We start from the raw sequence: 27,903 nt of genomic DNA on the forward strand, positions 1-27,903 counted from the left end.
TTGTCTCCTGAAACGCTTAACAATTAGCCTGGTGAAAAGTTTCGTAACACTATTCAGCAGTGTCAAGGGATATGGGACCAAAAAATGGTTCAAATGGCTCTGAGTACTATACGACTTAACTTCTGAGGTCATCAGTCCCTTAGAACTTAGAACTACTTAAACCTAACTAACCTAAGGACATCACACACACCCATGCCTGAGGCAGGATTCGAACCTGCGACCGTGGCAGTCGCGCGGTTCCGGACTGAAGCGCCTAGAACCGCTCGGCAACCGTGGCCGGCAATATGGGACCCACCTTGCAGTGACATCAGCTCTTGGCATGTCTCTGTCCAGCAGGGCATCTCCATTTGCTTGCAGGTCTGATAAAACACCAAAGGCAGGCCGTCTGGTCCGGGGCTCTTGCTGGTCACACTTCTGATAATGGCATCAGACACTTCGTCTTCTGACACGTCGACTATGAGGTCCGCTTCCAATGCCTGTGGTGTGGAGGTGTGGATCAACCGTGAGACTTCCGTAGCGATTGCCGGATTCAGTTGCCACACCAGATACATATTCTATGTGGATAACGTGGACCAGCCCAGGTCGCCGCTTTTCGAACTCCATGAGTATGTGATACATTAAAGGTCGTTTTGTGAACTCGCGGTTTCGTACACGTGCACGTACTAGACTGCCTCTAGATGGAGGTGCGTGAGAGAAACGATCTTTGCTTTTTCACAGTTGACTGATGCGTGTATGCTTAGCAGAGCGGTTGCTTTGAACTTTCTCAGACGATGATAAAGTACAGGTACGTTGTATGTCTGCACCACGCAGCTACTTGTCTACCGTATGTCACGAAGGTTCACCTGAAGGCCGGTTTTGCACAGACACTCCATCATCTTAGGGCCGAGGGATAAAGACCGCGACGGCAGACACACGTATTCCATGTAACATCCACAGCTACAAGACGGAAAGGAGAGGACAAGTGGATGATATTGAGCTTCCATGGATTCCTATTTCGCTATACCCTCTGGGGACTGAAGGCTGTAGTACTATTGTAGGCCAACTAATCCGAAAAGGCTTAGTTCCACATCACACGTCGCCGCCTGTAGCAAACGAGTGACATAAATCTGGTAGAGCTGGCTGGACGAGTGACTGGTGAATATAGCTGTGAGTATAGGTGTGTCTATCACCGGGGGTTCGGCGCAATGTGTCCACCGGTTGAAGACTTTATAGGAGTACGTCAAGCTCAGCAAATGGAGAACGGCAAAGGGAGCTGATACGAAGGTGCTTGTGCGCAGTTGAAATCCTCACCACTCACCAGGTCCTCTAACCGATCCTGGCAGAGCAGCGTGATGACCTCTGCAAAAGAAGCTGGAGCCGACGATCTGTACCGGGAGGGGCATAGACATTCGTGGTGCAACAAACTCGGTTCACTGTGGCGGTCAAGCTCCATGCATTGAGAAGATATAGAACGTCATCGACTACCAAGACCTCTCTACCTAGGACGGCGACGCCCGCGGCCTACGGGAAAAGGGTGGGAGACATTAATTGTGTAACCGAAGAGGTCAGCAATGCTAGCTACGTGGACCGAATGCAGCAGAGAGATTTCTACGTCCGCAGCGTTAAACATGGTTTGCAACATGGGGAATTTATGGCACATTCTGATAGCGCTGAGGTTGATTGTTGCCAGTCGAAAAGTTTGTTGCTGTGTCTCTACCTCAAGTGGTGTCATCATGGACAACATTGGAATGGGCTACCGTTGCCTAAGCGCCACTGACGCACTGTTACTTACGTAGTCGCCAGAGTGGTAAGAGCATATTGGGTATCACCCTTATCTTCCTCCCCCTCTTCTCTCGTCACGTCACATGCAACGTCGCCTGACCATGGGCCGTAACTTGCCAGCTGCTGCTGTGTAGAAGTAGAAACTACTTTATTTAAATGAGTATGGCTGTACTTAAATTGCTGAATGACTGAGGCCCATAATATCCTAGCGCAACGCAGTCTAACTGATTACCTGACTTCAAATAATTAATTCAAAAGAATGGCCCTGCCTAAAAAGAAATCCTAACAATAAGCTATACATTTCATTAAACACTTACCTCACAAAAATCTTCATTACGCGAACTATTGCAATACATCAAGCGTCAATACTGCCAGCTAACTAAAAGATTCTAACTACTAAAGCCACTAATTATTAATAGTCATGTGGTTAGCAAAGTAAAGTTTTTGTTGCAAACCAAATAATGTATTTTTTACCTTAATAATGTGACATCCAGTTCAGACATGTATATAAATCGTCATTGACATCTAGTACAAAGGTATATAATCATGAATAATATTCGATCTCCAAGTCGAACATGTACAGATCGTTAGCCTACGCTAACACTTCAGACCTCGACCTTCCATCAATGCTAACTTCTAACATCTAACATCCATCACTGCTGGCTGTGCCCCTCCAACTGCCCAACACTACTTCCATCACTGCTGGCGACTAACTTCCAACTGCCCAACACTACTGGCGATTAACTTCCAACAGCGAATCCAACCAGCAACAGAGTCTCTTATAAAGAAAGCGCAGTCAGAGAGCCAATGCAAAGCGCTACATGGCGCTACCAACACAGAAGCAGCCCACCTACAAAGTTCCACAGGTCGGATCCTGAATCTCTTTCGTACGGGTAGCTGATGGAGGGTCAAATTCCCTTGGTGTCGTAGCCAGCAGGCCGAGAGGGGACGAGGAGACCGCGTCTTGAGCGTGGAGGATGTCTGAGGCAGGAGCGCCCTCTATGCCCTCTGTAACGTCGTCGTGCTGACCACGCAATCGTCGGAAGGTGCACACCATCGCTCTTCATGTTTGCGAAGTGAAGGTTGCTTGCAGACATGAGTTTCCATGCAGGAGTCAGGATGCTGATCGGTCGCCGTCGCTTCCTCAGTAAGGCAGGCAGAGGTGGGTTTCTTGAAGTTCGCCCGTTGACGGCCGTTACGGGTATTGCAGTGTTGTTGTCACCTGTATTGGCCTCGTGGCCTGGGTCGTTCATCAGCACCCGTAGATGACCGGTGGTTTCTCCGTCCATGTGGGATGTCTGTCTGACGCACTTTAGGGGGAGGATTGCCGTCTCCACCGGTGGCGCCGATCCTCTGAGCAGTGTTTGCGTCAGCCGGAATTCAATACACTCGGACTTGACATGTCCTTCCAGGCCGCAGCCAGACGATGTGCGTGGCTGGCCATCGTATATTACTATCGCACGGCAACCGCCGTCGCTCATGTGGGTTCTGGGCACTATGGGACTTAACTTCTGAGGTCATCAGTCCCTTAGAACTTAGAACTACTTAAACCTAACCAACCTAAGGACATCATGCAGCCGGCCTAAGTGGCCGTGCGGTTCTAGACACTACAGTCTGGAACCGCGTTACCGCTACGATCGCAGGTTCGAATCCTGCCTCGGGCATGAATGTGTGTGCTGTCCTTAGGTTAGTTAGGTTTAACTAGTTCTACGTTCTAGGAGACTAATGACCACAGCAGTTAAGTCCCATAGTGCTCAGAGCGGTCGCGCGGTTCCAGACTGTAGCGCCTAGAACCGCTCGGCCACCCCGGCCGGCTGCTCATGTAGGATGGGACGTGTTTGGTCAGTTCGACTTTTATTTGGGGACACCATTGTACAGCCTTAAAGTCTCAAATATCTGCCATTCCTCGGCCACATGGCAGATCACGTTTCCGTACGGTTGGAAAGCCGCATTTGCGACGTTGGCCAACACCTCAGAGGGGAGAGCAAAGTCTCTAAGTGAGCGCAAGCCCAGGTCTGCATGGCCCATTATAACTGCCCCGACGAGATCATCGAAGCGTTTTAAGTTAAGTGAGTTGATGAATTTGTTCAGCACAGTTGTGCACTCCTCTCCATCTTAATGCAAACGACGCTGGCTAAAATTGAAAAATGGATGTCCATGATATCCTTGGGATCCAGATATAGAACGTCTCCTAGGAATCGTTCAACATTATATGCGCGTGATCTGGCATGATGCTGTTGGAAAGCGATTTTGCCGGCCGCTGTGGCCGAGTGGTTCTAGGCGCTTCAGTCCGAAGCCACGTGGCTGCTACGCTCGCAGGTTCGAATCCTGCCTCGGGCATGGATGCGTGTGATGTCCTTAGGTTAGTTAGGTTTAAGTAGTTCTAAGTCTAGGGGACTGATGACCTCAGAGGTTAAGTCCCATAGTGCACAGAGCCATTTGAACCATTTTTTTGACATTTGAGCCATTTGAAAAGCGATTTTGATCGTTGTCTGTGTATTGGAGTGCGCCATATTTATGACATGTGCCTAACGACTCGCTACAGCTAGGAAGTAAACAACTGCCTGTCCGTAGCTACGCTGGCGGGACGCAAACAGACGTCCGCTCCTCACCGGTGCTAAGCGTAAAGTGCCCTAGACCATACAACGAGTTAATTGGGGAGGTACTTCCGTATCTTCCTCAGTAAGGAAATATTCAAATATCGTGTTCATCATTTCTGCTTTGTCTGTCCTCAATTTCAATCCCTGTGTCAGCCATAAGCGTCTGTACACTAATTGACAGTCTTTCTATATGACTAGAATTTCCTTGGGTGTCGTAGAAGATGTTTCATTAAAATACGGTAGGAAGTCGCTAAATGTCCGCTAACACGCCGTAGAGGTAGAACCAGCAAAAGCCGCTAGGTGCTGGGGCGATCGAAAGCTTCAAGACAGCCCGAGATTCCCGAACTGTGACGCAAACTGGAGTAGTGCCGAAGCACAGTGCTAGTGGATGCCCGTTACGAAGCAACAGCAGCAGCAGCAGCAGCAGTAGCAGAGGGTAGCTAATGAGACTGCCAGCGACGCCCTGACGGAGGATGGCGGCGATTTATGGGACGGGTAGGGGCGGCGGGGAGCGACGTAATCACCCGGGCAGGGATTGCCGACAATGAAGTGAGCGGCCCGGTTTATTCAATCGACAGCGAATGAATAGGTTATTAGCGTGTCGCCGAGTGCGGATGCGGTAATCGCCCCGGGCCAGCCCTGGGCCGGCTGCCCTGCTCTCGTGATACATATGGCCTGCTGTCTTTGGCGCGCCGCGCAAACCCAGCCGCCCCTCCCCACACGGATTAGCTTCCATTTGGTGCCACCCAACCCTCTACTAGCCTGGCGGAAAACATTGCACCGAGACCACCGTCTTGCCGAACACAATACCCAAAGGTTACTGGCTCAAATGGCTCTCACCACTATGGGACCTAACATCTGAGGTCATCAGTCCGCTAGAACATATAACTGCTTAAACCTAACTATAACCTAAGGACATCACACACATCCATGCCCGAGGCAGGATTCGAACCTGCGACCGTAGCAGTCGCGCGGTTCCAGACTGAAGCGCCTAGAACCGCTCGGCCATACCGGCCGGCAATGGTTACTGGTGTGACAGCATTTTTAGGCTAACTAGCTAGTGCTTCCCTAAGCAAAGAAGTGGAAGCTGAAAGGAGGAAGGAGTGTAGCGAGTGTCTACACAGGGTAGATGTGCTTGACGGCCACATTATAGAAAAGGAAGAGGACGCAGATGAAGTTCAAATGGGAGATACGTTACTGCGAGAAGAGCATTGAAAGATGTAAGTCGAAACAAGGCTCCGGGAGTAGTCGACACTCCGACAGAACTACTGACAGCCTTGGAACAACCAGCTATGACAAAAACTCTTCCTTCTGGTGTGTAAGATGTATGAACAAGTGAAATACCGTCAGACATCTAGAAGAATGTAATAATTCCAATTCCGAAGAAAGCATTGGCTGATAGGTGTGAAAATTACCGAACTATCAGTTTAATAAATTGCGGCTGCAAAATAATAACACGTATTCCTTACGGAAGAATGGAAATAGTAGAGACCGACCTCGGGGAAGATCAGTTTGGATTCCAAAAATGAAATGAAATGATCGTACGGCTTTGCTGGACAGGAGGCTCCCTACTGATCCTACAACTTTTCTTTGTAGATAGGTTCAGGAAAGGCAAATCTACGATTACAGCATTTAAAGAAAGCTTTTGTCAATGTTGAGTGAAATACTCTCTTTGAAATTGAGGTAAAATACAGGGAGCGGAAGGCTATTTACAACTTGTGCAGAAACCAGACGGCAGTTCTAAGAGTCGAGGGGCATGGAAGGGAATCAATAGTTGGGAAGGGAGTGAGACAGATTTGTAGCTTATCCTTAGTGTTAACCAATCTGTTCATTGAGCAGGCAGTAAAAGAAACCAAAGAAAAATCTGGAGTTTTGACTTAAAGGTCAGGATGAAGGTATAAAAACTTTAAGGTCGGACGATGACATTGTAATTCAGTCAGAGGCAGCAAACGATGCTGAGTGAATTAGAGTTTTGCTATTTGGGTAGCAAAACTACTCTTGACGGCTGATGTAGAGAGAACATAAAATGTGGTCTGCCTATGGCGAGATAAGCGTATCTGGACAAGAGAAATATAACATCCAATATAGACTTAAGTCTGAAGATTTTTGTCTCGAGTGCAGCCATGTATGGAAGTGAAACGTGGACGATAAACTGTTTACACAAGGAGAGAATATAAGCTTTTGAAATGTGGTGCTACAGTAGAATGCTGAAGATTAGATGGGTAGACCAATTAACTAATGAGGAGGTAATGAGCAGAACTGGGAAGAAAAGAAATTTTTGGTGCAACCTGACTAAGGTCGACAGGACACATTCTAAGACATCAAGGCATCACCAAATGAGTACTGGAGGGAAGTGTCGTAGACAAAAATGGTAGATGGATAGCAAGAGATGAATACAGTAAGCAGATCGGGAAGAATTTAGGTTGCAGTAGTTATTCGGAGATAAAGATGCTTGCACAGTAGAGAGTAGCTTGAAGAGCTGCATCAAACCAGTCTCCGGACAGAAGACCACGACCATAACAACAACAACAACGACGACGACGACAACAGCTAGTTTACTATACAGGGTACTTACAGCGATGAGCCAAATTGTTATGACCTCCTGCTCAATAGCTTGTTTTTGCGTTTTTGGCACGAAATACGTCACTGATACTGCGTGTCACGGATCCGACAGTTTGTTGGCAAGTTTGTAGTGGTTTGTGGCGTTAGATGTCTACTCACAAATCATGTAATTCACGTAAATAACTGGCCGCTAATTTGCGTATGTACTAATGGCGCAAGTGGTGATGGCGACCAAGATGGGTTCCATAGGATTTACATCAGACGAATTTAGTCGCTGAGACATCAACGTGAGTTCACCATAGTGGTCCTCAAACCACTGCAGCACAGTTCAGGGTCCGAGACACAGACAGTTATACTGCTGAAAGATGCTCCCTGCCGCCGTTGGATAAGCAGCTGCAGCAGCAAGTCGTATAACCCTAGCTTCTTATTTGTTACATAGTTTAATTTCTTTGCGTGTTTTCGGGTACTTGCATTGTTTAATTCGTATATTTCGGGCGTATTATAGTATTTGAGGGTTGTAGCATCGCGCCTTAGTACCTGAATAGTGCAAATTCGCGTAGTCGTCTGTCTTCTGTTTTTGTTTTGAACGGCCAGTGTCGGTTGGTCACAGTCATTGTGCTCCCTGCCGCCGTTGGATAAGCAGCTGCAGCAGCAAGTCGTATAACCCTAGCTTCTTATTTGTTACATAGTTTAATTTCTTTGCGTGTTTTCGGGTACTTGCATTGTTTAATTCGTATATTTCGGGCGTATTATAGTATTTGAGGGTTGTAGCATCGCGCCTTAGTACCTGAATAGTGCAAATTCGCGTAGTCGTCTGTCTTCTGTTTTTGTTGTGAACGGCCAGAGTCGGTTGGCCAGTCAGTGTGCTCCCTGCCGCCGTTGGATAAGCAGCTGCAGCAGCAAGTCGTATAACCCTAGCTTCTTATTTGTTACATAGTTTAATTTCTTTGCGTGTTTTCGGGTACTTGCATTGTTTAATTCGTATATTTCGGGCGTATTATAGTATTTGAGGGTTGTAGCATCGCGCCTTAGTACCTGAATAGTGCAAATTCGCGTAGTCGTCTGTCTTCTGTTTTTGTTTTGAACGGCCAGTGTCGGTTGGTCACAGTCATTGTGCTCCCTGCCGCCGTTGGATAAGCAGCTGCAGCAGCAAGTCGTATAACCCTAGCTTCTTATTTGTTACATAGTTTAATTTCTTTGCGTGTTTTTGGGTACTTGCATTGTTTAATTCGTATATTTCGGGCGTATTATAGTATTTGAGGGTTGTAGCATCGCGCCTTAGTACCTGAATAGTGCAAATTCGCGTAGTCGTCTGTCTTCTGTTTTTGTTTTGAACGGCCAGTGTCGGTTGGTCACAGTCATTGTGCTCCCTGCCGCCGTTGGATAAGCAGCTGCAGCAGCAAGTCGTATAACCCTAGCTTACTTATTTGTTACATAATTTAATTAATTTCTTTGCGTGTTTTTGGGTACTTGCATTGTTTAATTCATATATTTCGGGCGTATTATAGTATTTGACAGTTGTAGCATCGCGCTTTAGTGTTTACTTCGTAGATTCTTATTTAAATTGCGTGTGAGTTTCGTATAGGAGGTGCAGTTTAGAGTTTTAGTTACTGTAATCGTAAATTCAGCAGATTGTAGCGCAGTCGTTAGGCATTTGTACAGGTTAGTTGATACATTCTTTGCGTGTTCCGCTTGCGTTATCTAGGCACCGACTCGTGTTTCAGTAACTATTGTTAAACATCGATTAGAATGGACAGGGACTGCGATTGCTGTGTTCGGATGAGGGCTGACTTGGCATCCCTTCGCTCACAGCTGCAATCGGCGCTGACTTCGGTCGCGCAGCTTGAGGCTGTTGCCAATGGGCACCACTGTGGGGAGCCGGACTCGGGTATCACGGGGATGTCAACCTCATCCCGTCTGTCCCCAGATCGGTCTGCCGCTGTGGTTGCCCCGGTTGCTGCCCGCAGTGGAGCTGAGCCCTCGCCTGTGGTTGATTGGGAGGTCGTTCCAAGGCGTGGCAGGCAGCGAAAGGCGTCCCCGGAAGCTGACCAGAAAGCCTCCCCGGTGCGCCTGACAAACCGGTTTCAGGCACTGTCTCTGGCTGAGCCAGATGCAGCTGCCTGCCCTGTTTCAGAGGATCATTCTCAGCCTTCAAGGTCCGGGCAATCGCAGAGGTTGGGCTTACTGGTAGTTGGGAGCTCCAATGTTAGGCGCGTAATGGGGCCCCTTAGGGATATGGCGGCTAAGGAGGGGAAGAAATCCAGTGTGCACTCCGTGTGCATTCCGGGAGGAGTCATTCCTGATGTGGAAAGGGTCCTTCCGGATGCCATGAAGAGCACAGGGTGCAGCCAGCTGCAGGTGGTGGCACATGTCGGCACTAATGACGTGTGTCGCTTTGGATCTGAGGAAATTCTCTCTGGATTCCAGCGGCTATCTGATTTGGTGAAGGCTGCCGGTCTTGCTTATGAGATGAAGGCAGAGCTCACCATCTGCAGCATCGTTGACAGAACCGACTGCGGACCTTTGGTGCAGAGCCGGGTGGAGGGTCTGAATCAGAGGCTCAGACGGTTTTGCGACCGTATTGGCTGCAGATTCCTTGACTTGCGCCATAGGGTGGTGGGGTTTCGGGTTCCGCTGAATAGGTCAGGAGTTCACTACACTCAGCTGGCGGCTACACGGGTAGCGGAGGCTGTGTGGCGTGGACTGGGCGGTTTTTTAGGTTAGAAGGCCTCGGGAAAGTGCGGGATGGGCTGCAATGTCAAAGGGTGCTTGGCAATTACAGGACGTGCTTGGATCAAGGAACAGTCGGAATTATAGTTGTAAACTGTTGTAGTTGCGCTGGAAAAGTCCCTGAGCTTCAAGCGCTAATAGAAAGCACAGAAGCGGATATCGTTATAGGTACAGAAAGCTGGCTAAAGCCTGAAATAAGTTCTGCAGAAATTTTTACGAAGTCTCAGACGGTGTTCAGGAAAGATAGATTAGGCAGAATTGGTGGTGGAGTGTTGGTGTCTGTCAGTAGTGGTTTATCTTGTAGTGAAGTCGAAGTAGATACTCTGTGCGAATTGGTGTGGGTGGAGGTTATACTTAACAGCCGAATTAAGTTAATAATTGGCTCCTTCTACCGACCCCCAGACTCCGATGATACAGTTGCGGAACAGTTCAGAGAAAGTTTGAGTCTCGTAACAAATAAATACCCCACTCATACGGTTATAGTTGGTGGGGACTTCAACCTACCCTCGGTATGTTGGCAAAAATACTTGTTCAAAACCGGTGGTAGGCACAAAACGTCTTCCGAGATTGTCCTAAATGCATTCTCCGAAAATTATTTAGAGCAGTTAGTCCACGAACCCACGCGAATTGTAAATGGTTGCGAAAACACACTTGACCTCTTGGCCACAAACAATCCAGAGCTGATAGAGAGCATCATGACTGATACAGGGATTAGTGATCACAAGGTCATTGTAGCTAGGCTCAATACCATTTCTTCCAAATCCATCAGAAACAAACGCAAAATAATTTTATTTAAAAAAGCGGATAAAGTACCACTAGAAGCCTTCCTAAAAGACAATTTCCATTCCTTCCGAACTGACTATGCGAATGTAGACGAGATGTGGCTCAAATTCAAAGATATAGTAGCAACAGCAATTGAGATATTCATACCCCATAAATTGGTAAGAGATGGAACGGATCCCCCGTGGTACACAAAAAAGGTCCGAACGCTGTTGCAGAGGCAACGGAAAAAGCATGCGAAGTTCAGAAGAACGCGAAATCCTGAAGATGGGCTAAAATTTACAGACGCGCGAAATTTGGCACGTATTTCGATGCGAGATGCCTTTAATAGGTTCCACAACGAAACATTGTCTCGAAATTTGGTAGAAAATCCGAAGAAATTCTGGTCGTATGTAAAGTACACAAGCGGCAAGACGCAGTCAATACCTTCGCTGCGCAGTGCCGATGGTACTGTTATCGACGACTGCGCCGCTAAAGCGGAGTTATTGAACGCAGTTTTCCGAAATTCCTTCACCAGGGAAGACGAATGGAATATTCCAGAATTTGAAACACGAACATCTGCTAGCATGAGTTTCTTAGAAGTAGATACCTTAGGGGTTGCGAAGCAACTCAAATCGCTTGATACGGGCAAGTCTTCAGGTCCAGATTGTATACCGATTAGGTTCCTTTCAGATTACGCTGATACTATAGCTCCCTACTTAGCACTCATATACAACCGCTCGCTCACCGATAGATCTGTACCTACAGATTGGAAAATTGCGCAGGTCGCACCAGTGTTCAAGAAGGGTAGTAGGAGTAATCCATTTAACTACAGACCTATATCATTGACGTCGGTTTGCAGTAGGGTTTTGGAGCATATACTGTATTCAAACATTATGAATCACCTCGAAGGGAACGATCTATTGACACGTAATCAGCATGGCTTCAGAAAACATCGCTCTTGTGCAACGCAGCTAGCTCTTTATTCGCACGAAGTAATGGCCGCTATCGACAGGGGATCTCAAGTTGATTCCGTATTTCTAGATTTCCGGAAAGCTTTTGACACCGTTCCTCACAAGCGACTTCTAATCAAGCTGCGGAGCTATGGGGTATCGTCTCAGTTGTGCGACTGGATTCGTGATTTCCTGTCAGGAAGGTCGCAGTTCGTAGTAATAGACGGCAAATCATCGAGTAAAACTGAAGTGATATCAGGTGTTCCCCAGGGAAGCGTCCTGGGACCTCTACTGTTCCTGATCTATATAAATGACCTGGGTGACAATCTGAGCAGTTCTCTTAGGTTGTTCGCAGATGATGCTGTAATTTACCGTCTAGTAAGGTCATCCGAAGACCAGTATCAGCTGCAAAGCGATTTAGAAAAGATTGCTGTATGGTGTGTCAGGTGGCAGTTGACGCTAAATAACGAAAAGTGTGAGATGATCCACATGAGTTCCAAAAGAAATCCGTTGGAATTCGATTACTCGATAAATAGTACAATTCTCAAGGCTGTCAATTCAACTAAGTACCTGGGTGTTAAAATTACAAACAACTTCAGTTGGAAGGACCACATAGATAATATTGTCGGGAAGGCGAGCCAAAGGTTGCGTTTCATTGGCAGGACACTTAGAAGATGCAACAAGTCCACTAAAGAGACAGCTTACACTACACTCGTTCGTCCTCTGTTAGAATATTGCTGCGCGGTGTGGGATCCTTACCAGGTGGGATTGACGGAGGACATCGAGAGGGTGCAAAGAAGGGCAGCTCGTTTTGTATTATCGCGTTATAGGGGAGAGAGTGTGGCAGATATGATACACGAGTTGGGATGGAAGTCATTACAGCATAGACGTTTTTCGTCGCGGCGAGACCTTTTTACGAAATTTCAGTCACCAACTTTCTCTTCCGAATGCGAAAATATTTTGTTGAGCCCAACCTACATAGGTAGGAATGATCATCAAAATAAAATAAGAGAAATCAGAGCTCGAACAGAAAGGTTTAGGTGTTCGTTTTTCCCGCTCGCTGTTCGGGAGTGGAATAGTAGAGAGATAGTATGATTGTGGTTCGATGAACCCTCTGCCAAGCACTTAAATGTGAATTGCAGAGTAGTGATGTAGATGTAGATGGCATCGCTATCGGTGAAGATATCGAGCATGAAGTGATGCAGGTGGTTCGCAGCTGTCGATTAGTACCACAGGTAACACGCGATCGTAGGAGGATGTCTCCCATAGCTTAATACTGCACCCACCATCCCACGTCCGTGGCGCGCTGCACGTTTCGAGCCGCCGTTCACCTCGATGGCGATGTTTATGGGGACGACCATCGACCTAGTGTAGTAAAAATGTGATTTACCGAAAGAGCCGACACTTTTCCATTGATCGGCGGTGGAATCCCGATGGTCCGGTGCGAACTACAATCGAAATTGACGATGTCATGGGGTCAACATGTGAACACTTAGGGATCGTAGCACCAGCCTTGTCCTCTTTCGGCAGAGATGCCACAGATCACCATCTATCCTACTTTACAGAGTAGACAAGCCTCCAAACCCCACGTTCTGCCAGGAGGCGTGGTCGTCCAACAGTTCAGCGCCTAGTGGTAGTTTCACTGTATTTCTACCTCTTTCTGTAGAGACTAACGACGTAGCACGTGAACTTTCGATCAGCTTCGCAATTTTCGAGATATTCGTTCACAGGCTGTGCGTAATAATAATCTGACCTTTGTCAAAGACGCTTATTTCAATGGATTTCCCCATTTGCAGCACATATCTTCGTTAGGGTGATCCCTCACCCGTGTCTGCTCTGCTTACATTCTTTTGCTACTGCGTCACGGGCCTGCGGCGCCACCAGGCAGCATCCAACGTCGCGGTGGGCAGTGGTCGCAATGTTTTTGCCTTATCAGTGTCTAAAGTACATGAGATATTTCAACAAAATCACTACACGGTGGTCCATTGATCGTGACTGGGCCAAATATCTCACGAAATAAGCGTCAAACGAAAAAACTACAAAGAACGGAACTCGTCTAGCTTGAAGGGGGAAGCCAGATGGCACTATGGTTGGCCCGCTAGATGGCGGTGCCTTAGGTCAAACGGATATCAACTGTGTTTCTTTTAAAAATAGGAACTCCCATTTTTTATTACATATTCATATAGTACGTAAAGAAATATGAATGTTTCAGTTGGACCACTTTTTTCGCTTTGTGACAGATGGCGCTGTAATGGTCACAAAAATATGGCTCACAATTTTAGACGAACAATTGGTAACAGGTAGGTTTTTTAAATTGAAATACAGAACGTAGGTACGTTTCAACATTTTATTTCGGTTGTTCCAGTGTGATACATGTACCTTTGTGAACTTATCATTTGTGAGAACGCATGTTACAGTGTGATTACCTGTAAATACCACAGTAATGCAGTAAATGCTCAAAATGATGTCTGTCAACCTCAATGAATTTGGCAATACGTGTAACGACATTCCTGTCAACAGCGAGTAGTTCGCCTTCCGTAATGTTCGCACATGCATTGACAATGAGCTGACGCATGTTGTTGGGCGTTGTCGGTGGATCACGATAGCAAATATCCTTCAACTTTCTCCACAGAAAGAAATCCGTGGACGTCAGATCCGGTGAACGTGCGGGCCATGGTATGGTGCTTCGACGACCAATCCACCTGTCATGAAATATGCTATTCAGTAACGCTTCAACTGCACGCGAGCTATGTGCCGGACATCCATCATGTTGGAAGTACATTGCCATTCTGTCATGCAGTGAAAGATCTTGTACTAACATCGGCAGAACATTACGTAGGAAATCAGCATACATTGCACCATTTAGATTGCCATCGATAAAATGGGGGTCTCGCGTCCGTCGTAGTTTAATATATTATTATTATGTTGATTGTTGCCAACTTACGTTGTGGGCCTTAATAAAAATGATATTTCATTCAATTTTGATTTACGATTAAATATTTTTGTGAAGTTCTTCTTTTTAACAATATTAATCTTAAAAATATTCGTTACGTTAATGAATGTTAGACTCGCTGAGTCTTAAAACATGAGCATGTAAGTTGAACAATGGAATAAACTTTTCATATTAATTTCTTCGGCTAGTCATTACACTTTAAAGCAAAAAATCTTTAGTTATTAATTACAATTGCGGCCCACACACGCGCGAGAGTACTTTTTCTCTTACCTCCGTTAACCATTGCTTCGTAGTCGGAGCCCTGGCTCTGGCTCTCGGCTATGGTACTCAAAATAAGAATCTTAAAGCAACGTATTTCTGCAACTTAGTGCGGCTGTGGAGAAAAATGAATATTATGTTACTAGCGGGCGAGTTTTTCGCTTCCGCTAATTTTTTATAAGTTAATATCGCCACGTAATGGCGCCGTTGGCTGCATCGACCGCTGCGATTGTTGAACTGTAAATTAATTCAATGCAGGTTAATTCAAGGAAGGCGGACATGAAATCGGGATCACCTCTTACAAATTAAAAGTGAACAATGATATTAAATCAATATATTATCTGTTTAATTCGTACAAATATGCTTACATTTGCCAGCACTCGCAAGATGTCCATCTACACGCAACCAAGACAAGAGAAGAAGTGAAGACGAATAAAAAATTAACAAAAGAGCGTATCTTGTCGTCTCTGTAGACCATTTTGTTATATTTCTTTGCCCTCTAAACTTATACAGAGAAATGATAAAAATACATATTATTCCATTTTTAAAAGTCTCTTCTTTATAAATACCGTTTTTTAAGTCTTTTCGTAATATAGCACTGGGGACGCTATGGGGGCCAATTATCATTCCTCCTATAATGTCGCAGCATAAATTAACCCGCAAAGGTCGCTGATGTTCCACTTGTCTCAGCCATCGTGGATTTTCCGTTGCCCAATAGCCGGTTTACGTTACCGCTGTTGGTGAATGACGCTTCGTCGCTAAATAGAACGCGTGCAAAAAGTCTGTCACCACCCCGTAATTTCGCTTGTGCCCAGTGGCAGAACTGTATACGACGTTCAAAGCCGTCGCCATGCAATTCCTGGTGCTTAGAAATATGGTACGGGTGCAATCGATGTTCATGTAGCATTCTCAACACCGACGTTTTTGAGTTTCCCGACTCTCAAGCAAGTTGTCTGTTACTGATGTGCGGGTTAGCCGCGACAGCAGCTAGAACACCTACTTGGGCATCATCATTTGTTGCAGGTCGTGGATGACGTTTCACATGTTGCTGAACAAAAAAAAAAAAAAAAAAAAAAAAAAAAAAAAAGTTTCAGATGGCTCTGAGCACTATGGGACTTAACTTCTAAGGTCATTAGTCCCCTAGAACTTAGAACTACTTAAACCTAAGTAACCTAAGGACGTCACACACATCCATGCCCGAGGCAGGATTCGAACCTGCGACCGTAGCGGTCGGGCGGTTCCGGACTTGAGCGCGTAGAACCGCTCGGCCGCCCTGGGCGGCTTTCCTATTTCCTTAAATAACCTAACTATCCGGCGAACGGTCCGGACATTTAGATGATGTCGTCCAGGATACCGAGCAGCAAACATAGCACACGCCCGTTGGGCATTTTGATCACAATAGCCATACATCACCACGATATCGACCTTTTCCGCAATTGGTAAACGGTCCATTTTAAGACGGGTAATGTATCGCGAAGCAAATACCGTCCGCACTGGCGGAATGATACGTAATATCACGTACTTATACGTTTGTGACTATTACAGCGCCATCTGTCACAAAGCGAAGAAAGCGGCCCAACTAAAACATTCATATTTCTTTACGTACTACATGAATATGTAATAAAAATGGGGATTCCTATTTAAAAAAACGCAGTTGATATCCGTTTGACATATGGCAGCGCCATCTAGCGGGACTACCGTAGCGCCATCTGGTTTCCCCCTTCAAGCTAGATGAGTTTCGTTCTTTGTAGTTTTTTCGTTTGATGCTTATTTCGTGAGATATTTGGCCCGGTCACAATAATGGACCACCCTGTATAGATAAAAGGCCAAGATAAATTATACAGTAGGCTATGTGAAAGACAGATTCCCAAAGTCTTTCTTTTTTTTTACATTGCTTATAAATGTTTTGAGTCTACCCTTCGTCACAATGCGCAGATCTAATCGATGATGGAATTCTGCCCATATCCGGCTCAGCATATCAGGAGTGATGGTAAGAACAGATGCTGTGATGCAGTATTACAAGTCTTCGAGGTTTAGTAGTTGAGGTGGAACATAACGCTATTCTTTGTGAAACCCCACAAGAAAAATACCGCGAGGTGACAAGTGCAATTACCGTATTAGCTACTGTAGTAGAGCCAGGTCAGCAGCGGCAACACGACGTACATATCGACGTGGAAACGTCTCATCCGGGCTATGTAGTATACTTATTGTAGAAACATGGGGGGGGGGGGGTCGCCATCTTGTTGAAAGACGAAATCCTTGCACACAGTTTCAGGTTTCAGCATGAGCCACATTTACAGTACGCCCTGATAGAGATATCTTGGATAGTTGTCTTAGTGAAGAAGAGGAGTTTTTGAATTTCTTGCACCATTTCGATATGATATTGTATACTTGTAGCATTTTGTGGAACTTCCCACAGTAAGCTCTTTGTGCACTCACTACCAATCGGCAACGCGTGAATGCTAGCATACAAAATGCATTTCTCTGCCTGGTTCTCCACCATTCTCAGCAATTACGATCAGCGGTACCGATATCGGCGGTTTTCTGAACTGACTAGCCGGCACCAGGTTTTTTAAAAAAAGTTAAGAGCTTCTCTTTCATATTCTTTATTATTTGTTAGGTTCTGTTTAGCCATTTACTTGCATGACTTTTTAAAATGTTTGATTCACTTTATAATTACCCTGTGGTCCGATTTAAATTAGGTGTCATATGACTCTCAAGATTCAAATGCAAAAAGATAAAAACGGATGTGTGGTTCTAAAATACCTAAGTTACTATAAGAAGTAAGTGAAAGTGGTGAATGGAAAATTGATATCATCCAAACCATTCCGAAAATCGAAAGAAACGTGTGATGCAAAAATATAAACTTACCAGTCCAGAACCTAACCGTACCACCAAAAAATCGTATTTCTATCACATATCCATGGAAGGCATGTTACAGGACTGTTTCTCGGGGAACAGCCACGAATCAGAAACGAATTGATAATGTAAATCCCATCTGTTACTATTCTTTTGCAATTAATTCGAATCTGTATGCCTTGAGAGAGAGAGAGAGAGAGAGAGAGAGAGAGAGAGAGAGAGAGAGAGATAGGTGACTCTTTTCTGTGGAGTATGGTGCAAAGTAAGTTATTGGTAAACCAATTAGAAGAAGGGGACTATCGTTTTGTAAGCAATATTTTTGGCTGTTGGCACTCGGAAGATCCTGAGCCGAGTTAATCAAAATTCGTAAGAGATGCAAAATACGACAATGCCGTACCGCCTGAGCTACTGTATTAAAGAAATTTCTGACTTGTCTGCACATAACCGCTGGCGAGGGTTAGTTCTGCCAGTCATTGATTCTACGACCACTTCAGCCTCCACCAGCAACATTATGTTGAGGTCAAGCTGCAGCCACCAGATGTAGGGACATTAAATCATTTTGTAGTGTCCAGTTACTTTAAACTTCACTCTGAAGACTTGTATTGTATCGCCAATGTACAGTGAGGTAGCCCCTTGTGTAATAGTTTTCAGTTAACATCATGACAGTCACTGGACACTCCGTGATTATAGTTAGTTCACCTACACGATTATCAGTGTCTTTCCCCTGGACAGTCTATGACAGATGTGCTATCGTCCTATCATATTAATGTTGCCGCAGGTTGCGATTTGGTTTATCAGTGGTTTTGTTCGAATAATATCAATGTTGTCACAGGTCATCATTTGTATACCAATCGTTTTATAACAATAAATCAAAATAACTGTAATTCGTGTCCCATTTAGTCATAAATTCCCCAGTCATTTTATTCTGCTGTCATCTTATGCGATGCCTTTTAGGTTGCCAGTTCATTAACCTCGTGCGTCAACTTACAGATTTTAGGACGTCCCCCAGCAGGCATTGTGCGAAAACCCTTAACGATGTGACATGGGTGAAGATAGCCTCGTCGTTGAGCGCCCATAAACCAGAAAAACACACACACACACACACACATTCACACACACACACACACACACACACACACACACACACGTTATCACAGCAGACGCTTGTAAGTACAGTTCAATTATCAAACCAAATACAATTCAAAACGATATGATACACAACCTTCAGAACAAATGCCAACATTTCGGAAAAAGTGAGAGTAAATTGTTATATTAGCAGTTTGAAATAACTTAAACCTAACTGTAACGCTACTTCAGAAACGATACACATCCTTCTAATATTCTGCACTGTGCCGTATGATAGACCAGAAAAAACGAAAGGATTTGTGACACGAAGTCATGCACGTTGCGTAATGCATCTTTCTATAAACATGTCACAAATATTTACGTAAATTTGTTCCTGAAAAGAAGAAACTTTACTATCTAAAGTCTGAATACTGTGTGGAAAGGAAAAGCTAAGAACATGTTGCCAATACTAAAACTCACAAAACAGCCTGTCATACACGTAATACAAATTGTATCACCTATGTCCTAAACTGAAGCGTAAAAACGTACTTACCGAAAATAGTGCTGATGTGTTACAATCTACTGGAGAATGTCACCTAGAAATGGGCTACTAATTTCAGCGATGCAGAATCCGACATATTCTCTTCTTATTTTCTATGTCTTTGCTCACTTGTATGAATGTTCTTCTGGGCGTATATTACCTTAACAGGATGGTTAACAGTTAAATGTACTGGTGGATGTCTGTTCGTTGGTGGTGGTGGTGGTGGTGGTTAGTGTTTAACGTCCCGTCGACAACGAGGTCATTAGAGACGGAGCGCAAGCTCGGGTTAGGGAAGGATTGGGAAGGAAATCGGCCATGCCCTTTCAAAGGAACCATCCCTGCATTTGCCTGAAACGATTTAGGGAAATCAAGGAAAACCTAAATCAGGATGGCCGGAGACGGGATTGAACCGTCGTCCTCCCGAATGCGATTCCAGTGTGCTAACCACTACGCCACCTCGCTCGGTCTCTATTTATGTATTACTAATCACCTGTATATGTAATTTTTAGTATACTTGCAGTTTGTGTAGGTAGTTAACTGATTCAGAGACTGTAATGCAGCTCGACAGTGCCTGGATGGGTGAACTACCTGAAAACGACGCTGTGAACCGACTCGCAACTACCTGGGGTAGAGTCGAAATTGCGGTCAAGCTCTTGCCACCATTCTAGCCACCTCATCTAGATAAATATTTTGTCACTGTGAAGTGGCACTAAATATGGGGTGATATCACGACTATTTTTTTCTGTGTTGTCCAGATAATGGTTCAAAGTCAAAGTGCAACAGCACTAGTTATGGATTAAATTAGTGGAATTGTGGCCTTTATACATTTTACTATCACTGTATCACATCGACTGATATACACAGTAAAATAATAATAATAATAATAATAATAATAAATCAAAAAGACTCACGAAGATATTCTAAGCCCCGTTTTGTTCCCCTTTATGGCAAGTCAACCTGCGCTTACATTTCAGCAAGATATAATTCCCACTCACCCACGGCGAAAGTTTCTACTGCTTGTTCTCGTGCTTTCGAAACCCTGGCTTCCCAGCAAGGTCCTGAGATCTCTCCCCAATTGAAAACGTTTGGGCAGGGACCTCCAACCATCTCTGGATTTTGATGGTTAACTCTCCAATTGGACAGAATTTAGCACGATATCCCTAGGGAGGACATCCAACAATTCTGGCAGTCAGTGCCAAAGCCGACTAATGCTTGCATAAGGGCCAGCGGCAGTTAAACGCATTACCGACTTGCTCGGTTTCTGAAGCTCTTTCTCTTTAATAAATCATTCAAATTTTCTGAAATTGTGATCACTCGTTTGTCCGTACATGCACATCATGTCTACCGATTTCCGTTCGATTCCGATAATTCATTCGTGTGGTGCGTCGATTTCTTTTTTCTCTTTTTTTTCATAGAGTGTAAATACTCTTCTCGGGGGGTAAAAAATAGTGTTCCAGAATGATATATGGTCAGGTGCCACGGACAAGAGCTGCTGAGTCGAGGCTGAAAATCTATGGTGAAACAGTCACTATCCGAGCAAAAGTATCCGGACACCTGTTAGTGGACATTAATCATTAATGTGGCGTGTGTCTGCCCTTCGCCTTTACGACATCTTGAACTCTGGAGGGGACAATTTCAGTGAGGGGTCGGAATATGGGTGGAGGGATGGCAGCCCATTATTCCTGAGCCCAAAACAGAGTAGGTAGTGAAGTTGGACGCCGGGCTCTGGAGCGAGGTCGAAGTTCAGAGTCATCTCACAGATGTTCCATTTGGTTCAGGTCGGGACTCTGTGCAGGTCAGTCTATTTTAGGTATGCTATTGCCCACAAAGCATTGACTCACAGATACTGCTTTATGAAAGATTGGATTATTATGTTGGTAGAACCAGTCACCCTCTGAGAACTCTTCTCCTACTGTATTTAGTACCCAATGGTGTAAAATGTGTTCCCGGTTTTCGTGCTTTATTAAATACAATAAGGGAAACACACCCTTAAATACCATCATACCGTAACAACACCTTCTCCATACTTCACTGTTGCCATTACTCGTTATAGTAATCAACTTTCTCCATGAAATTGCCATCTGAACTCAAACCCTTCTGTCGGGCTGCCACAGGATACAGCCTGACTTGTCACTCCAAATCAGAGTTTTCCAGTTATCCACTGCCCAATGACGTCGCTCTTTTCACCATATGAAGTGTCGCTTAGCACTGTAACAGAAATCATTGGCTTCTGAGAAGCTGCTCGAACATTGTACAGCCTTCCTTTAAGCTCCTTACACAGAATCATTGTGCTAGCTTGACTGCTGATAGTACTGTCGAAGTCACGACTGACTCCTTCCGCCGATTTCATCCTATTTTTCTACACCCACCCTCCTCAGTGCTCGAGCGTCAGTCAGTCCGTCACTAAATGAGGTGCGCCAGGTCATCGTTTAGCTGTGTTTGTCTCCTCCCGTTTCATTTCGCACTGGCATCACCAACATTTGTTACTTCAGTGATATCCAATGACTAGTCCACATTCGAAGTCACTGAGCTCTCATGACTGACCCATTTTGCTGTTACTACTCCTCTGTTGACTACGCAATACTGCTCGTCTCCTATTATACTAGCGGATTCCGCCTCTCGTGACACCTAGTGGTCATTACGTAGGGGTGTCTAGATACTTTCGATCAGATAGTGTATATTAAGAAAATGGTAATCCTTACAAATATTTTCTTGTTGGTAGGCACAGGGTTCAGAGACTGAGCGCAATACTTCTACTGATGAGGTGACGCCTTCCAGAAATGTCAACGGCACCCATCTAAATTCATGTCACATGTATTTCTAATTTAAATCATGGAGTACTTGAGAACTTGTGACTGCCGTTAGTATAATGAAAAAAAGTACCATCTGTTACTATTTATTTAGATAACCTGTTTCGACCTAATGGAGATGTCATTTTCACACATAAAAACATAGTGAAGGGTAGGAAAGCGAGGGTGGGAGGGGGGAATAACAATACAAAAGTAGTAGTAATGTGTCGTTGAAAGAGGTAAAAGGAATAGTATGACATTGTTGGCTGGAAAATGCGAGGACTGTCTTCAGCCACATAATGGGAATGGGTTTTGTTCCTCCACGCACAATGACCTCTTTCCTCGCTGTGTGTCTTAATTCTATCTGTTGGGTGTAGGTGACCGTAACGTAGTCTACGAGGTGGAATCCAAAATTTTCGGGACTGATGTTGCCATCTGGATCTTTATACCGCTAGGTGGCGAGAGCTGCATATCTGATGAGTCAGTGTGCGGAGTGGGAGGACGTGTTGCGTGTTGCGTGTCCGCAGTGATTTCCGTAATACTCTGTGTTTGGTCTGTGGATTTTACGACGGATCCGCGAACAGAACAGCGCTTTTGCATCAAATTCTGTTCACGTCCCGGGAAAAGTGCTACGGAGACGTACAGGTATGACCAAGATACAAAGCAACAATCTTCCCAGTGGAAGAGCCCGGGCTCTCCAAGACCCAAAAAGCGAGACAGGTGAAGAGCATGATCATCGTTTTCTCTGATACCAATGGAATTGTGCACAAAGAATTCGTCCCATCCAACCAAACAGTGAAACCCGCATACTACTGTGACGTCTCGCGACGGCTCAGTGAAAACGTGCGGAGACGACGGCCCGAACTTTGGCGTCAAGGGAACTGGCTGCTTCATCACGACAACGCACCCTGTCACATGTCCTTGCTCACCTGGACCTTTTTTGGCAAAAAACAACATGGCAGTTGTATCCCACCCACCGTACTCGCCTGATTTGGCACCTTGCGACTTCGTGCTATTCCCAAAACTGAAAATCAAGCTGAAAGGCCGTAGGTTCGACGCTCTAGAGAAGATTCAAGAAGCGTCGCTGGCGGTGATAAACACCCTCAAAGAACAGGACTTCCAGAAAATGTTTGACCACTGGCAGGAGCGGTGGAACCAGTGTATATGTGCGGATGGGAACTACTTCGAGGGTGATGGTGATCATTATTCCAAAGGTAAGGTTTTCAACAGATGGCAGCACCAGTCCCGAAAATTTGGATGGCACCTTTTTTTGTTATATAGCAAAGGAACTCAGTGCTCGCACAAAGCGTACTACTCTGGAATAACAACAACGTGGCCATCTGGCTGAGGGACAGCCGTAAGTGTCACAAACCCTTACTCCACCAGGCACTGCGGAGAGGTCAGGAATGTAATCCAGCACGTTGGCGCACAGTCTGTTGATCAGGAACTTCACGCCATCAACTCTCCTCCTCTTGCCGGTTAGTACTTGCGGTAAATACCTTCCATTACCTACATTCAGACTGGTGGTCCGAGTCGAGAAAAAGAGATGAAAACAATGGTACTAAGAAACGTAGAAAGACTGCAGAAAAAAATACATTGCACAGACAAGTAGAATATTTAAACCTCGCTTTAATGAACAGACTTTCACTTCAAGCGAATGTGCGTTAGGCACACATTCCTTAAATGTTTTCACATAACCACAGGATCTCCGCCAAATATTTATATTTTACGTAGAATCAACAGGGGGAGGCATCTGGATGTGCTTGAGAAATTAGAAACATTTATCGTCAGAAGAGAAGAAGCAGGTAAGATTCTGAATGAACGAAATTTTCCTAGAACACTTATTTCACCATTTACGGTGCTTTCCAGTAATTCTGGGCTATCTACTTGCTGCAGTACGCGACCACAAAACCAATGTTTGTCGCGTGAGAAGACCATAGACCTGAAACTTCCTGGCAGATTAAAACTGTGTGCCAGACCGAGACTCGAACTCGGGACCTTTGCCTTTCGCGGGCAAGTGCTGGGTAGCTCAGTTGGTAGAGCACTTGCCCGCGACAGGCAAAGGTCCCGAGTTCGAGTCTCGGTCCGGCACACAGTTTTAATCTGCCAGGAAGTTTCATATCAGCGCACACTTCGCTGCAGAATGAAAATCTCATTCTAGACCATAGATCTGCTCGACCGGTAGGCTGAAGCACTCGTAACCGCCGGTGACATCTGAAGTTGGCTGTTGCACCGACGTTTCAATGTTGTGTTTTTGCGTGATTCGCTTTCAAGGGTGAAAATTACATGTCTCGGTACCTAATTTCCGGACATTCCTTGTCATAGACACCCCTAGAATACATGGTGTGTTAAGGTCGCAAAATTCAGTTCCCTTTTCTTTTCTTTTTAATCTAATTTACTATCCGGTGAAAAGTTAGAGATAATCTATGACAATAAAATATTTGTGGTAAAGAGCATCCTGCGATTTATCAGTTATCCAGTAAACCTATTATGTCACACAATGAACTACATTGCTACTAGAAGCGAAATACATTCGTCATTTAAAAGACTGGAAATAAGAGACAAATCATACATTGTAAGCACATTTATTCTTACCTCGCTTGTATTGAAAATTAACTCTTTTATTTTTTTATTGGTGCAGACTTGTCAATCACCCGCTGATTGAAGTCTGCGATCTCCATAACGAGATCTCTTCAGTGGAAATCATCACCGATACGGACAATCTTTCCTGACTCAGACTTACGTAAGAGAGATTTTATTTTTTTCAAAGTTGACAAGGACATTTCATCTTCGAACGGACGTCATGGGAATGCTTTCTCAAACTGTCGATTACCAACATTGATTTTTTACATAGTATTTAAAACTCATAACGATTGTACTAGTATATTTACAGCAAGATTCTCCTCGTCAAAAAGGTGGGAAAGGTCTGTACCTTATAAATTATTTACGCTATTCACTCTGAGCCGCACTCGACAACCTAGAACTAAGGGACGAACTAGTTCTCACTACCCAAAACGCAGCAGATACAGCAATGCACATAACACTGCGGTATCAAGTAACAAAATACTGTTACATTCAAACATCTTATCCATACACAAGGTTCTCACAAATAATAAGCATACACATAATAAACATAAAAATTACGGCTGCGGCAACCCCAACAATCACAATATTCTAGCCACTTTTCCAAATTTCACCATGATAGCATTAAATCCAAGCATTATTTTAGGTGGCGCAGTGGTTAGCACACTGGACTCGCATTCGGGAGGACGACGGTTCAATCCCGTCTCCGGCCATCCTGATTTAGGTTTTCCGTGATTTCCCTAAATCGTTTGAGGCAAATGTCGGGATGGTTCCTTTGAAAGGGCACGGCCGATTTCCTTCCCAATCCTTCCCTAACCCGAGCTTGCGCTGTGTCTCTAATGACCTCTTTGTCGACGGGACGTTAAACACTAACCACCACCATTATTTACGATTCAGAAAAATGATGATTCCTGTTGAAATATCCTGCCCTCCCTACCCCTTCCTCCTCCCCACCGTTCCTCCCTCCAAAACCGTCCTCTCGTGGAAATTGATGGGGAATATGCTGACATGTTGGTGAAGAAAGATATGACTTTATTTCATCATTTTTAGGATGTGCAGGTGTTATCCTGTTCGAAGAATTTTCGTGAGTTCATAATACTGCCAGAAATTGGTGGGAAAAGTTCAGTTGCTCATCAGCCTCAGTGGAAGCAACAGTGTGTGTGTGTGTGGGATGTTTTTAGTTGATGAGCTGTTGGTGTCAGACAGAGAAGATTTTAATAACCATATGATCTGTAAGCTCGCAGCTGATGACTGCAAATGCCAAATGGCAAATTCGTCACGTCACTGTGGTGGACAAGGAGTGTTTGAAGCTTTTAAAAGTTCTGAATGCTGGTGTATTTCTGCCATTAACTTTTCTGTCATGGGAGCTCTTTAAGTACCCGGTGCTATAAACTGCAAGCAGATAAATGGGGGCTATTAAAACCTCTGTTTAATTGGAGACACCCAGATTCGTAATACTTGCATTTCAGACCAATAGAAGAGAGAATTTAGCAAATTATTCCACCAAATTGGACAGTTCAGGTTAACTAATGACAGAGCTTACTTACACTCCAAATTCTGCCCGTATCATAATTTACACTTGCAGTGGGATGATGGCGTATACAACCTATCTTTTGACATGTATGTGAGGTTCAGTGCTTCTTACTATGAAGAGGAAAATTGTCTACTAAGCCTACTGAAATTCAAGGAGCTGGCACCAATCATCATAACAGACTGCTCAAAACAAAACTAGATTGTTACATCAGGACCAACAGATGTATGAATTGAATTAAATCTTCACCAGATTTCCCAGAATGCAGTGCAGCATATGCTGCAGTTGAGCAAGACCATGCGATTAACTATTGCCCACTCACTGATGTTGTGCAGCTAGCTGTATAAATGAACAGTGTTGTGTCATACTCAGAGAATTACACGATTGAATCTCATCACTGCAGACATTCAAAGTTTCTATGATGATGAGTACAGACAATTCATACTTAAAGATATTGCTTTCATTGCATTCATAGAGACATTCTCAGCAAGTATGATGTTATAGAAACCTTTCAAGGATGTGAAGCAAACTAAAACACAGAAGGGTGTAGTGTGATTAACTCATTCCTTCCATGGAATTCACTGGGAAGACCCTGGTATAATCATATAGAGAAGTGGTGGTATCACTTCAATAATTTGATTACATGGATATCATCATCTATGTCAAAGGCAAGGAGAAGACAACATGGATGTGTGGAATCTACAAGTTTGCAACTATTCAAGACCTGGAATTCCATGGGTGATTTGCCATCAATCAGCTCAAAAAGACATATGGATATGAACAAAATAATATTGTCTCTGCCTCTGAAAGAGCAAAAATTACTTTTAAGTTGGCTGAAAAAATAAATGAATTTTTGTCACATTCTGTGTATACTTTTAGTCATTTTACCCTGCTTCCACTATTGTACATGTATAGCTATATAGTATTCAGCTGTTTCCAGATGCTACATCTCTGGTTTTCTTCAAGCACAGGTGATACGATTTTAAACATGTTTGCTATATGTCTTTGGAAGGGGACATAGTCATGTGCCATCTGCTCCAGCAACCCAATATGTTCAGCATTGTAGGCAATACCTCCTGCAACCACTCCATATATTTTGTTATTAACCCTCCAAAACTTAACTTGCTTAATGGCACTCATGTTCCATACTAAAGTCTTGTTTGTGTCTCTCACACCTTTTACATACACAACATAATGGGGATAGGTGTTCTGTTAATAACAGCAGCAAAGTTCTTAGACATGGATGTATATGAATTATAGAAACATTTCAGCTCTTGGTTCTTTAAAAAAATGTCACATCTCTTTTAGATACAGATATAAAAGATGACAGATACAATTTGATTCTTAAAAAATTTACGCCTAAAATTTTCACTGCAGAGACACCTTTTTTTACACAATTATTATTGCTATTATGTTACTATAATATGTAAAGATCCACAGTCCACCAAACAGTAGCACTGGCTGCATTCTGTTGAGATTAAAAATATTAAAATTCTGGTGGACCATGTAGGAGAAGGAACTATATATCTACACTAAAAACTGATCAGAGTAGGATGGCTAGCAGCAGGTGAAACTTAAAAATTATTCTGTTTACAAGTGTGCCTGGTGCACATGTTTTGTCACCACACAATATGGATATATTTACAAGTGACATTTTTTCATCTGAACATATGATGTGAAAGATTTGTATTTTTACAAGTTTACTTTGCACACATTTCTTCATCAGCAGAAATGGTGTTGATCTTATCTACATGGTACATATTTTTGTCAGCACACACGATGTGCATATCTTTTTCCATCTGTCCATGGTACACATCTATGTGGTCACAGACAGTGTGCAATTTGCTAAAAAAATATTTCACCATGATAAAAAGGTCATACTAATCCACGTACGTATAACATCTGCACCCCATGACACTCTCTCTCTCTCTCTCTCTCTATCTCTTCTCAATTTCACCA

General features: G+C 44.3%; 1 non-coding gene across 1 annotated transcript; it reads left to right on the forward strand.

Moving 5' to 3' along the window:
• The first annotated feature begins 23,848 nt into the window (after window positions 1-23,848).
• On the forward strand, window positions 23,849-23,922 carry Trnas-cga (transfer RNA serine (anticodon CGA)). Its single transcript has one exon. It is a non-coding gene; the product is annotated as a tRNA-Ser (tRNA).
• Window positions 23,923-27,903: the final 3,981 nt, after the last annotated feature.

The sequence above is a fragment of the Schistocerca gregaria genome, chromosome 2, assembly GCF_023897955.1.
Source record: "Schistocerca gregaria isolate iqSchGreg1 chromosome 2, iqSchGreg1.2, whole genome shotgun sequence".
Lineage (NCBI taxonomy): Eukaryota > Metazoa > Arthropoda > Insecta > Orthoptera > Acrididae > Schistocerca > Schistocerca gregaria.